At 28.8% G+C, this 12,525-nt stretch overlaps 1 protein-coding gene across 2 annotated transcripts in view; it reads left to right on the top strand.

Moving 5' to 3' along the window:
* Positions 1-307: 307 nt before the first annotated feature.
* The window catches only part of sim (single-minded), a 61,777-nt gene continuing 49,559 nt past the window's right edge, over positions 308-12,525 (top strand). For both annotated transcript variants that reach the window (XM_065508289.1, XM_065508297.1), the window contains exon 1: positions 308-438. The gene's annotated coding sequence lies outside the window, so the exon portion shown is untranslated. The remainder of the gene's footprint in view (positions 439-12,525) is intronic.

The raw sequence follows: 12,525 nt of genomic DNA, 5'->3' as shown, positions 1-12,525 counted from the left end.
AAATAAAGAAAAAATAAAAACAAAGAAGAAAGAGTGAAATAAATCAATCATTACTCAAAGTGGATTAGTGTTATTTTACAGCACAAGTAGTATTTATCGATTAATTAAAACAAAAATGTTTGTGAAAGATGAAAAATATTACTACTAAATATTTATAAAAATTATACAAATTTAATACAAGCTTATTAAAATTAAAAGCTGTTAAGCTAAATTAAAAAAAAAAAATAAAAACATTAAGAGTGCATTGTGATTGCGAATTTTTGTTAATTTGTTTAATAAATTAAGCTGATCCTGCCTACCGCCTCGATTAAATAGTGTTTACTAGAGCTGGAACTGGAACTCTTTACAATTGGAATTTCTTGCACGGACAATTTTCTTAGCGGATATTTGTGGACTTGTTAAAAATATAACCGGCGGCAAAACGGATACTTGACACACGTAAGTGCAAATTATGTTTATTTTTTTATTTATCCAATCAGAACTTTTACTAGATATGTAGATATTTTCATATTCAATTAGTAATTTGCGTCGGCTTTTCATTAAAAGTAAAAAGGAATAGTGATGTTCAGACATATTTGTAAAAACACCGGAAATTTAAAAAAATATTGTATTGGGTATTAGATTTTTTTAAATTTGTAGCTATTATTTTAAAACATTTGTACAATATACAAACATTTATTCAAAGTATTGCCCATTGTTAGCTATGGCCTTTTCCATTCTTTCTGGTAACATATGGATTCCGAGCCAAAACTTATTTTGTAATATGAAAATCTTATAGCTTGGGACAAAAACCAAAAATTCAGACCCAATATGTAAACTACGAAATGTAAGAATTTATTATTTGTCTTTTAAGAAATCGCACTTACATTTCGAATTACATATATCCAATTCTATATCACCACAATGCGAGGTACATTGCAGTTATTGTAATGGAATTGTTCATTAAAAAAGGTAAAACAAAAACTTCTAACGCATCATAATCGCAATTAGCGCCAGATCCGAAAACCGTGGTAGGTGGGGAAAGTATGGTTTTAGAAATTCTATTTGGGCCAAGTGTCTCAAATTTTAGGGTATAAATGTGGAATTTTTATTTTATAAACAAATTCTATTCAAACATCAAAAAATTCTGTTAGTAAATATTCGTTGATTTATCTAGTTTAGCATAAAAGCAATATAAAAAATATATAAAATAAATTCCGAAGGAACACAGCTTATTTAATGACATATTAATTTATTAATTCTACTTGAGCTTTATTCATTCCCAAAATCAAATGCTTTAGATTCATTCAAAGGCTTTTATTTAAGTAGAATTCATTCATCATTGAATTAATTCAAAACACAGTTCATTAAAATCTAATACAAATTGAATTAAACTATTTTTTCATCATAATTTACTTTATTTTGTAAAGGATTACAAACAAAAACAAAATGAATTAAATAAAATTGACTTAAGCCTCTTTGTAATTGATTTGATTGACTTGAAGAAAACTTAAATCATTCAACATACTTTATTAAGGTATTTTGTAATGGATTTGAATTAAAGAAAACTTGAATGATTCAACAAGGAATTAATTCTATAAATAATGAATATTTAAAGGAATGACTTCAATACGTTTGGTGTACTAAGGAATTAGGACATCGAAATAATTCATGCTGCATGGTTTAATGTATATATTTAATTTGATTTTGAAAATTTAATTCAGAATCCTTTCAAACCTTTGCTATTAATGGAATTTCCCGCTAGTTTTAGTCCGAATTTAGAGCAAAGTGTTCCCGTACTTACACAGTACATTTCAGGTATTTTTTTTATATACATATTTCGTCAATTCACAAGGTCTCTTATCATGTCATATTGTCATAATGTCCTAATATTTCACAATGGTTTTTATTGTTTTTCAAACAAAAAATGTCCTAAAATAATACTACTCTGTATGCTATATTTATTGTGTTATCGTAACCAATTAGCAGAGACCTGCGCCGAATGACTAAGAGTCGGTTAAGCCGAGCTGCCGAGTCGTGATATATTAGGACATTATGACAATATGACTGATAAGAGACCTTGTGAATTGACCAATTATAAAAAATAAAAAACCTGTAATATTTTCAACTGTGTTTGCGAAAAAACGTAAAAAGAAAATATTTCACTACACCAAATTTAGTCAAATTTGGATAAAAATTGGTCACTATAGATTTTATACATTTAATATTTTAATGTAATATAATTTACTATAATGTACTATAATTCCATAAACTAATTAAAAAATGGCTGTCATTTCATGTCTTAGTTTAAATTTTTTAAAAGTCAATTGAAAATTACACTATGCTGCACCAAAAATATGCAGGGGTTCGAGAATTCATTCGAGAATAAAAATTTGTTCTTCTGTTTATATGAAAACTTTTCGGTTTTTTTTGTTTGGGGGGAGGGAATTCCTATTTCACCCCCTCTGGATCCGCGCCTGATTTAAAGCTAGTTTAAAGTTAGCTTAAGCTTTTCTTCAATGTTTCACATTTGCTTTTTGAAATTTTGGAATTATATGAAAATCGATTGTAAATCTGATAAATTGTTTGATTTTTAGACACTTAATTGGCTTTAACTTTAAATTGATTAGTTTACTATGCAGTTACCCTTGAAATATTATTACCGCAATAACATCTAATATAATCGTTACTGAAATAACACCAAATACCGTTAGCGCTAAGCTCTTTTAACCTTTTTCAAACATCGGTTCTCAAATTTGGATTTCAGGGGGCCGCGAAGAACTCTGTTAAGCTTTAACACTGTATTCTAATGCATTTTCCAATTATAATTTGACAAAAAATTATTTTCTTATTGCTCTTTGATTTTATATATATGTAGCTGTCAACATTATTTACATCGAAATACTTTTATTATGTCTGTTATACATATATTCCAATACGATATAATTGAAATGAAGTTTAACTCGTGTACTAAATTTAATATTGAATTTGATAGTTTTAGATTTGAGAAAATTCAAATGTATTTGAGATTAAGAACATTGAAGATGAGAAGTCCAATATAATATTGTGAAAATAGAAATTTTATTTTAATTTAGAAAAGCAAGTTAAGTTAAATATTGAGAAAAAGTAAATTGAAATTATGTAATCCAAATTAATATTGAGAAAACACGAATTGAAATTAAAAATAGCAATTAATGCTGAGAAAAACCGGATTGAAATTGATAAATCGAAATTAATGTTGAGAAAATAGAAATTGAAATTAAGTAATACAATTTTATATTGAGAAAAAACCAATTGAAATTGAGAAATCGAAATTAATATTCAGAATATAAAACTTGATGTTGCGAAAACCTAAATTAATACTGGGAAATAATAAATTTATATTAGGTTTAATTAAACAGACTTTTTTTAAAAGAATTATAAATTATAAAGCCTTACTTACGCCCTGTCTATACCTGATATATTTTTATCATGATAAATGTCAAAATGGTTGTCAAAAAATTATCAGATATAGTATCTATTTATTAGTATTATTGCTTCGTTATGGCAAAATTGTTAGTGCTTTTGCTCAGACAACTTTGTCTTGACAACAAACGTCGTTAATTGTTATGATAAATATTTGTCAAGTATAGACCGGGGGTTATTCATAATCAATTTTTTAATTTATCATAGGTTTATAAAACCTTTTATAAGTTTAAAAATTGATAATGAATACGCGGGTAAATATCTGGATTGCTGAACAATATAAATTGTATTTTTGTGTGTAGTTTAAATTTGAATTTTCCATCACTGTCGATGACAGTATTTCTTGTTTCAATAATAATTATCATGAAAAGTAAATCTGTTAAAAATAACTATAAAACTTCGCAATAAAATATTAATGTAAATTGTCCGTAAAATGCAATATGCAGAAATATGAACGTACATATTATGTATGAATGAATTTCAAAGAATTGAAATAAATAAAAATATTGTTTAAAAAAGGGAGACAATTTTAATATACATATGTACATATATTTTTTTAACATAACAGCCAGCCACCACTATAATAATAAAAATATAACAAAAATATGAATTAACTTTAGGACAACCAAAAATCTACGCATCATTTTCTAAAGAAGAAAAACATTATGCATGAACACTGCAACAGTGTTACGACCGATTACGACAGACATTATTAGTGAACGAGGATGGGACGTCTTTGAAATTTTAGGAAATTTTATACAATGACAAAATTCAAGGTGTTAAGAGAAGATGCGCGTGGCTTTTAAAAGGCAGAAAACTAGCTCACAATAACTCAAATTAGTATGTGCGACCAATTGACCAACTCCAGAACAAATGGAAAGTGATGTGTTTTTTTTTATTGTTCTCTCCTCGTTGTGTTCAATTTTCTTTATTTTGCGATCTTTACACAGAAAGCAGTAATAGTAATTAAATGGGCCAGAAGTAAAAAAGAGTGGAATATTTTTTCGATACCACTTTTTATACCCAACATTTTTTTTGTCATTCTGTTTGTAACACTTCAATATTCTGGGTACTTATAAAATTATAATAATATCTAGCAATGTATGTCCGTCCGTTTGACCGTCTGTCTGTCTGTTGAAGGCAGGATATAGCCTAGAGGTAAGGACGAAAAATGTAATTTTCCTAGAATATTCTTTGTTGATCACAAATATTTGGTATTAAAAATGGACAAAATTGGCCAAGTTATAGAAAAAAATGTGATACAACCTCCAAAAAGTTAATATTTTTCCAAATATTTTTGCAATTTTCTCTAAATATATTGCATCCACTCAAATTTATTCCCGAAATATGGCTCTATGATACATAGAAAATATGGTATTGAAAATGGGCAAAATCTGATAAAAAATAAATGTTTTTGTTTGATATACATTAAATTGGTGCCATTTGGATTGATCTAAAAATGTTTTCAAATATAATAACTACAAAAAACGCTTTAAATGTTTCAGAATTTCATAATATTCCTTGGTAACATATAAGAGAGATACCACACAAACTTGAAACAGTACTTTTTTGTCATTTGATTCAGTTTGGTGTAATGGCTAATTCTATAACACTTGGTTTTACAAATAGTATTTTAAATTTAATCAAACTTTAATTGTATTTTTTGAAAATTCTACCCCGAAATTATGGTATTTTATTCGAAATTTCATATTGTTCTTTTCAGGAAATTTTTCTTTTAGAAATTCCCGGACTATTTTTATTGGGAAATTTCGGGATTTTCTTACATTTCTGCACAGATAAAAAAGATTCTTTGTGATTTGTTCCCAATCGAATGATTCGATTATATCCTTAGATTGTTTCAATACAAGAAACAGAACGTTCGTTGACAAGATTTAAATTACCGAATTTCTGTAGCCCCAACAAATTTTTCAGCTAAAACAAAAAAAGATTCAATTATCACAACCAATACTATTTTCTCTGTGTTTGAAAAAACAGACAAATTTTTATTTGAAACAGAAAAAATTACTTTACGACTTAATACAAATTGAAATTTTTTAGTTCTGAAAGGAATTAGTAGGATGCTTGATAGTGAAACTTTTAAGGATATTCATATTTAGAGAAAATAACAATAATAATATTATTTTAAATTCGTTTATATACATTTTTTTTTACCAATTTTAAAATTTACTTGTCTTTGGCTTAATTAAATATGAACAGTAAAAATCCCGGAAATTGGGACCAAACAGGAAAGTTAGCATACAAACCCTTCTGGTTTATAAACACTAATTCGATTATTCAAAAATTATTGATCGAATATTTTTTTATTCTAAATTTAATAAATGTTATTTATTCGAACAAAAAATATATATTTTTCTTCAATTAGTTTTTAGTATTTAATTATCTTGAAAAACACTAAATTTTCAACAAGTAAGAGTGCTATATTCGACTGTGCCGATTCTTATATACCCTATACTTCAAAATAAAAATTTTAAATATTTTTAGGTAAACAAAAAAAATCGAATTGTTTTTTTAAAATTTTAAAGTTTTATGGTCTTATATACGTCATTGCAAAGGTATTTGAAATATCTATTATTAGATATCCATATTGTCTATATTAATGACTTAGTAATCCAGATATAGGTCAAAAATCGAGGTTGTCCTGGTTTTTCCTTATATCTAAGCCATTTGTGTACCGATTTTGTCGATTTTAAATAGTAACCGAGCCGGAAGAATTCCAGAGTTATTGATGTATGAATCGTGTATGTAAGTTATTTGGGGGTTTCGGAAAGTTGATTTCAACAGACAGACGGACAGACAGACGGATATGGCTTAATCGACTCCGCTATCTATAAGGATCCAGAATATACATATATACTTTATAGGGTCGGAAAATTATATTGTGGAAATTACAAACGGTATGACAAACGTATATATACCCTTCTCACGAAGGTGAAGGGTATAAATCTGCATTCTTTTAAACGTCTGCCACAAAATGTTGTTAACATGCAACAATGTGACATTTTATTAGTGACTAGTTAAAACAGGCGAACGACTCTGACAGACAGCAAGAGCAGAAGGTAGGATGTTTTTGCAACGCATGTGTGACAAACAACAACAACAATAAAAACTAGGTATACTAACGACAATAACAAAAACTCTAGTGCAACCAACTATTATAATATACATGTTGAGTGTTTTTTTTTTTTACAAAGAAATCTTTGAAACATGCAACAACATTTTAGTACATCGCACTAAAGTGTTGCAAGTATATGCATATGCCTGTGTGTAAATGTTGCAATTGTGTCACACTCATCAAGAGACCGTCCCATATATGCTTCACAATTTCATGCTCAATCTACATAATTTGTTGTAATGTAATGTGATTGAGCCGCAAACCCTCTTTAGATTATTTAAGCTATACTCTTGTATTTAAAATATCTAAATGTTCTTTAAACTAAATTCCAAGTTGTTGCTAATCGTCCTAAACTCTACTCTAGAAACCAATGTTGTTTTTTCTCCTGTCCCACTAAGTTCATATATATGTACGTATTGTAAATGTAGCGTCACAGTGTCTATTACGTCAAACGACAATGTATAAACGTATAACTTACACAAAGTGTAAAATGAAACAACAACAAAAACATCAAGCAAACTTCCGTGTAATAGGATCTTAGCGTAACGCATTCTCAATGAGCCGTAAAAAACGACACTTAATATTAGTTTGAGATTATTTTTGGAGTGTATGTGGATTTGAAAATAGAACAAAAAAAAAATAACAAAAATCAATTAATAAGTAGACCTTTTTATAGTTTTAAATGTTTATGAATAAACCACTAAATATGTTTATTCATAAAACTATTAAAAACTAATTTATTGTGTAGTGTATTTGAAATGTTTCGCATTATGGAACCAAAATCGATTGCGTTTAAATAAATCAAATTTTGAGGATAGTTCTTTTCAGGATATGTTGTTTCAGTTTGCTATTTCCCGAATTTGTATGCATATTCGGGGATATTGTCAAGAGATTTAAGCTATAGCCTGTACAATCAATCATAGCTTTCTTTGAAAATGTGATAATTATTTTAAGAGAATGTAAAAGTGCAAGTCAGTTTTGAAATGACTGCTCAATTTGCCTCACATTAAATCTTCCAATTGTAGTATTCGCAAAACTAAATGAATTTATAGTCATTCGGTCAAGCCCGACTATACTTTATAAGAGCAAAAATAGCTTTCTTTCATTAAATTTCAATATTTTTTTTTTCGAGGTTATCGTGCTATATTTTGTAATTTTTTTAAGCGACATATAACTAGGATTGAACTGATATGTTGAAGTTTATTTGTATATCATCATTTTTAAAAGATTTACACTCGTTAAAATGATTTTTGGAAGAAATACATAGATAGATTTCAAGTGAATAAAAGTAAACTTCCACTCGGAGACCCACTGTGATAACCTTTAGAAATATAAGCTGTGAACTTGATGTGAAGAGAAGAAGTGAAATCGAAAGAAGTCAGGTGACATAAAGATAAATACAGTGATAAAAACCCAGACCAAAGAAAAAAAAGAAAATGAAGGAAAGACAGGATATAAGTATAGACTGGAAATCACAAAGTCCGGTTACCTGAAAATAGCCAGCCTATTGCCCTGATAAAGCCTAATAGATTTTATAGATCATATCTAGCAATATCCCCCAGTTCATCATGGAATCTTTCCCGTAGCAATTTTTGCCTGAGACCCTGTTGTCTAGAACAGTTACATAGAATATGTTTCACCGTTTCTAGTTCCTCAATGCGACCATATCTGATTTACCAATGGAGGCACCAATTGAGCAGTGACCAGTTATTACTCCTACTAAAAACCGGATACTTTCCCTATCCAACCCAATTAGTATTCTGGTTGCCTTTGCATCCAACTTTGACCAAATTGGCCTGCAATCCGTTCTATTACGGCCTGCAATCCGTCCTATTACACCTGGTTATTTTCGTAGAGTTCCGGAATCTTTCGAAGCTCAACCTATAATAGTGGCATATATGTAGGGGGTTTAACCTCCCAGATCTGAACCCTGACTGGCTAGTTCATCTGCTATCTCTTTTCCCTGTATGATACAGTGGCCTGGTATCCAATACAATCTGACAGTGTATAGTTCCAATAATGCTTCTAGAGTCCTCTTACAGTTCAGCACTATGCCCGAGTGTATTTTAAAGCTCTCAGTGCTGCCTGACTATCTACATAAATTTTCACTACAGAACCTTCTGTGACGTGTGCCCTTATCAAGTCCGTGGCTTTCCAGATCGCTATTATCTCTGCCTGGAACCTTTTTATTTCCTCATCTACTACATAAACTCCGGTTTTCGTGCCAGATTCCATTTTGGATCCATCAGTGAAAACTGCATCCCCTTCAAATAGCTGTTTAGATCCTACCCACTCGTCCCTACTTGGAAACACAATTGAAGGTGAAGTACCGAAGTCTAAAGTCGTTACCCTATGGTCCGAAATCCCAGTAGGGATGCTAGCCTGACCAATTAGACCTACATCGTTCCTCTGAACTACCCGCTTTCGTCTTAGCAAAGAAGACTCAAAGAGTCTAAGCAAGTTCCTAGCCGCAGCACTTCCTTCGGAAAATTCTGTCGGTTTTTTGGAAACTACTTTCAAGTGAACAATAAGACATTTTGGAATCATATGAGAGGCCTTATAAGTCTGATAACTTGCATGTTTTTAAGACATTTAGATACATTCAAATTTGTATTGTTCATTCAGATAGTTTAATGTTAACAATTTAAGACAGACCTACAATGCCGTTATCCTTAAAATTTCATTATCACAATAATATCCAATAAAATTTAGTGATTTTACCAATGTGAAGTATAAATATCGGATTTAATAATGAAATGAAACCTTTATTTCATAAAATTTTTAAACATATTTTGCATTATTTTTGCAAACATATCGATCACTCGAATAATAAAAGAATCATAAACTTTTATTCGATTAAAATAAAACTCGAATAATTGACAACCTTAGTTGTGTGGCTTTTTATTGCGCATTTATGACCAGTTTATGAGGGTTTTAAATTTCAAACATCATTTACCTAAGAATACATAAGATGCATTTTAAAGAATTGTAAATATAACAAAGCAACTTTGTTATTTCTATTTAAAACGCCTACATGTAGTCTAATTGTAATAAAAGTTTCCAGTTAATTGTTTTCATTTCAATTGAATTTAAACTTTATTAAATTTCGTGATGAAAAGAATCACGAAAAGTAGATAGAGTATGTAAATGTCGAAAATATCTATCAATATTTATCATCTTGATGATAGACAATTTATTTGTTGAAGATCAATATCATCTGTATCAATCAGTATAAAACAAAATTATTTTTTTGTTATAAATTTACCCTCTTTTTAGTGTAATTTTTTAAAACCCTTTAACTTGAAACCACAGAAAGTATCTTCTTCTCATAACAAAGATACATGAAAATAATGAAGAACAAATTTCAAATATTATGGAATGCGGGTAGCCGCGAGTTATCCGATCTAAGGATAATAAAAACAACAAACAGGACAATAAGACAAGAAGAATAATAAAAACAACAACAATATTGTTGTAAAATGTATGTATTGTCATCGTGCGTATATTTGTTACTCATATGCTGCTGGAATGTGTGTGAGATAAGAGAAAATACGTTCTTTTCTATCATTCTTTCATTTCATATTGTCCTTTTGTTCATGCAATGTTTCCCTGTTCAATCTTATCCTGATCGAACAAATTCGATTTGAAATTTTTGAACGTGTTTGCAACAATAGCTGTGTGGTTTGTTAAATGTTGCAATTAAATTATTTATTTTTCAATTTTGTGTATTCTTCTGTGGCACGTCCTTTTTTGTATATTTCTATAATTTTTAGTATTTTTTAGCTTATCGATTTTAAGGATTTTTAAATTTTGTACGCGCTTATGAATAAATTGTAATAACTGAAAAGAGATTATTAGGATAAGGTATATTTGTATATCACATAATTCAAATAAGAAATTTGTATTTTTTTAGTATTGCATTAAAATATGTTTTTATTTAAATAAGAACTCAATTAATTAAATTCTGAAAATAGAAAAACGAAAAAGTATTTATTATTATGATATTGACAAAACAATGGAAACTTTGGTTTCGTTTTTACAAAAATTGTCTTGACCTTTAGTGACTCCGTATTTAGTTGAATATGCTTTTTTTATTGATCCAATCGTCTTCTTTTAAATATTTTGCCATTCTGATAAAACTTCTTTTGTGGTATAATTTTGAGTCCGTATTTTGGGATAGAGTAACTTCGGGTATTGTGGACTATGCGTCTAATGTGGACCAGTGTCTTTTTTCAGAAACTATTGAAGGTATGATAAAACTGATTTGTCGTACATTTTACAATTTGTTTGAAACGACAATTGCACATTTGCTTTCATGAGTTATTGATATGTTGACTTTTTATTCTTGTATTGAAATTAATGCGCCTGCTCAACATTTTTTTCGGTTCAAGTAAGAAACAAAATTTGGTACAGTTACTTGGTAGAATTTAATGTTTGGTTGTTTTATATAGTTAAAGTGGACACGTAGTTTTGCATATATTTGGTAAGAATTTAAGCACATTTAGATTATTAGGTAAAAATAACTTTTTACCACTGTAACCCAAGTTCGTGTAATGTGGACCACTTAAATTACTTGATTATGTACTACTGGTCCATATTACCCGACAATAACTATGTACTTTGTAAGCAATCTATCTAAGCCAAGAACGCGACTTTTTAGTTTGTATTAATAAAAATATATTGAAATTAAATTTTTTAATCATTCATGATTAGCTGGTTCATGAATTTTATGTATTAAATACTAGTCCACATTACCCTCATATAGTGGTCCATATTACCCTCCAATTTTTTTAATGCTGATTTTTGGGTTCCTTACAATATTTTCACATAAATTTTTTATCCTTTAACGGAAAAAATATTCAACTGCAAAAACCATTAGAGAATACATTAGCTAATTTATTGCTTCACAACTCTTTTAATATCCATATATATTGTGGCCAAAATTTAGAAAAAACAAAACGGTAGTCCACATTACCCGAAGTTACTCTATACAGTTTCCCAGATTTTCTGTCGATTGGTCAGGCCACTTCAAAACACGTATACCATTCTTTTATGATATAAATTGTCTTGGAAAACAGCCCACGCCATAATATTATCACCGGCAAACTTGACTGTCTTGCTTGTGTACTTGCGGTTCAATCCCTTACAAATGTTCTTCCATTACTGCCCCTTAAATTGTATGTATTTGGATCAAGTTGGATACCGATTCGAAACGGATAAAAAAGTAACGAATATTCAAATATTTTATGCTCGTTTGCTAAAGTACTGAAAGAGTTTAAATAGTACTTTATTCAAAGTAATACAAAGTTATGTTAAAATTTACATTAAATTATTTAAAAAAACTGTTTAACTATATTTAGGCAGATTCAATAAAAAAGCAATATTCGACTGTACCGAACCGTATACGGTACCAATCACCTTAGTATCTTATATGTACCAATCACCTTAGTATCTTAAAATAGATAAAGAATAAAAACAATTTTTTATCTGAAAAAATTTTTATGAAAAAACATTTTGTAGGAAAAACATTTTTTAAAAAAAAATGCTTCGTCAAAATATGCTGCAAAAACTAATAAATGCAAAAATATGCTCTTAAGGGCAAAACATGTATTTGCATGGTTGTGGTTTGCCTGTTGATAACCTACCGGGGAGTAACTTTTGGGAATTTCTTAAACTCTCTTGCTATTGAATAATCTTGTCTTTTACGAGGGTTTCTTTCCAAAATTATGAGTTTTTACAGTAATAAATTTTGAAATTGCTGATTTTTATCACAGATAGTTTTTTGCTTCAATCCAACACATCGTTTATTATTTTTTATAACTAATTAAAAAACTAGGTTTACGAAAAAAATTATAAAAAAAAATCAAACTATTGGGTGTACGATTTGAAAATACGTGATTTTTTAAAATTTTAAATTTTTATTTTGAAACATTTGCACAATATAAATT

This window comes from Calliphora vicina, chromosome 1, assembly GCF_958450345.1.
Source record: "Calliphora vicina chromosome 1, idCalVici1.1, whole genome shotgun sequence".
Lineage (NCBI taxonomy): Eukaryota > Metazoa > Arthropoda > Insecta > Diptera > Calliphoridae > Calliphora > Calliphora vicina.
The sequence above is the reverse complement of the archived record's forward strand: the minus strand, read 5'-3'. Positions and strand labels throughout refer to the sequence as shown.